Genomic DNA, 2,500 nt, shown 5'->3' with positions numbered 1-2,500 from the left:
ATCTCTCTTTAGATACTTTGAACCTCCACGTTTATCTTTCTATTCTTTATAATCTTTATGATTCTATGATTGTATGATGAGTACTCATTCGTGGGTACATGATCCTCGCTTATGTTCAAGTGCTATTCTCTTATGTATCTTTATACAAATGTGTGTGTCGACACTTTCATGTGATTCCACTATGTTCCAGACATGATCTGATCACTTTGAGATTTCATTATCCAGGACCTTTGTTACCTAGCAGCTTGGCGTCCCAAGACTACTTGGTTTGGTACCTTAGATGTGTAGCTGGCCAGCCTTTATCTCTATGTCTGGTATGGTTTCTCTTATCATGACTTCGGATCTGTCTATGCACCTTTTCTTTCTATCCGAGTTTCTTTACTCTTATGGAACACTTGGTCTATCTTGCATAGACTCTATAGCAACTTGATTATGTCTCTTCTAGGACTTTAAATTTCGTTTGGTGCTAAGCTGGTTAGTCATTCTTTTTCGGCTCAGTGTCTGGCATTTCGATTAGCTTCTCAATTGGCTATCTTTATATTATCTTTCTTTGGACGTCTTATATCATAATGTATAGTCCGAGGATTTTGCCAAGACAATGATGGTTAAAACCATTCTTATCATTCCTTTACTATTTCTTTATCCAGCTTATAATCTTTCTCCTTTAATGTTTGGATAGTCGGATCCATGCAATCCGTACTTGGCCACTATTTTAATCACCCATGTTTTGGCTCAAGCTTTCTTTGAATTCGGGGAGAAAGTAATACTCCTATCCAACATATATTTCCAATCCTCTTCTGAGGTTCCATCTTAGATGGCACATATATGTATGTGGTGATTTTATCTCAGAATCTCTTAAGATGGTTTGTCTGGTTTTAATGACCCGTATTCATTCTTTAGATGGGAATATCTATGCTCACTTATATGGCCTGATGCTTATTATCATTCTGTACATGTATATTCATAATGTCCCCAAGCATATAGGTAATGGCCGAACCTTTTATAGGTAATGGCCTTTCCGGCCAGTTATGGCCTTTGCGGCCAAACCGTTGTCTCTCATGGTCTCTTCGGCTTCTTTGGCCGAGTCATGGACTGTGTGCGGACAAGCCTGCACTATTCAGACAAGTCACGGCCAAGTCATGGCCAAGTCGTGGCTAAGCTGTTTATAGGTGATGGCCTCTTTGGTTTGCTGTGTGTATCATGGCCTCTCTTTGGCCGGGTAATGGCCCTTTATGGTCTAGTAATGGCCGAGCCATATATCATGGTGTTTAGACCATAGTACACGAACTTGTAGTATTGATCATGGGCTTATCCTCTCTCCCCCTCATGACCATACTATAAGGTCGTGGTGCTTTGGGATAATTAAGCCTAATGAGTTTCCCTATGTGTACATGTTTCACAACGTGAGATCTTTACGGGATAACTCTGTGCCTTTTCAATATTGATCTTTTGCATCAAGTTCTATACTAGGATGGCTAATCCTATCATGCCATATAGTGTAAAATTTCGTGGTGTTTCTCAATATGGTCACCACATCTCTTGCCTCTTATCATACTGATCCTTAGCATAGTATAAATCAGTAGAGATCGTCGGTATAGTCTCGACCACTTTCTTTCAAAGGTCTTAGGCGTTTTTATTCTTAAAGATCTGAAGGAACTTTGTTACCTTTCTTGCCCATTGTTTCTTATTTGGAAACCATTCATTATAACTTCAATGGACCACATTTCTTTGGGTGTATATAATGCCTTATAGGTAAATGCCTTAGCCATAGTTTCCTACTAGGCTTTCTATACCATTCATGATTTCTTACTTGGTTTTATGCCCTTTAGGCAACTCTTTAAAACATTCATATGTTTAAGTAAGATCAGGCAAGATTTAATAAACTTAAAACCAATTCCATATAAATCGTGAATGATCCTTAGGTTAAAGTAAACACGAATGCAATCATAAAGCAATAAGACTAGTCGTATCGAAATTTGGTCCTTTTGAAAATCAGATCAGTATAAGTGGCGAAGCCTTTTATTCTATACTGTTGTTACAGTATGACTTTCGACACATGGAATGTGGAATAGGACTTCTCTAGTAACTCTTCCTTGGTTACTACTTCACCACAAAGTCTCAGCATCGAGACTGTCTTAAACAAGACTGAGTTGTACTCATCCATGACTTTGTAATCCAAGAATCTTAGATTCTTCTAGTCATTTCTAGCCTTTGGAAGCAACACCGTTTTCTGGTGGTAATTTCTATGCTGTAAAGCATCCCAAAAGTCTAGTGGATTTTCTATAGTGATGTACTGATCTTTTAGACCTTCAATGAGATGATGGAATATAATGCTTATAGCCCTGTACCGATTCATTCTCATTGTTGTCCTTGGTGATTGTATCACCAAGTCCCTTTTCGATATCTGAGTCACATTGTCATTTAAAATTTAGGTTCACAATGTGATCATGTGGCCGCATGGTATTTATCAAGCTCGGCCACAAACAAGTCTTACGCATCT

The sequence above is a fragment of the Brassica napus genome, chromosome C7, assembly GCF_020379485.1.
Source record: "Brassica napus cultivar Da-Ae chromosome C7, Da-Ae, whole genome shotgun sequence".
Classification (NCBI taxonomy): Eukaryota; Viridiplantae; Streptophyta; class Magnoliopsida; order Brassicales; family Brassicaceae; genus Brassica; species Brassica napus.
The sequence above is the reverse complement of the archived record's forward strand: the minus strand, read 5'-3'. Positions refer to the sequence as shown.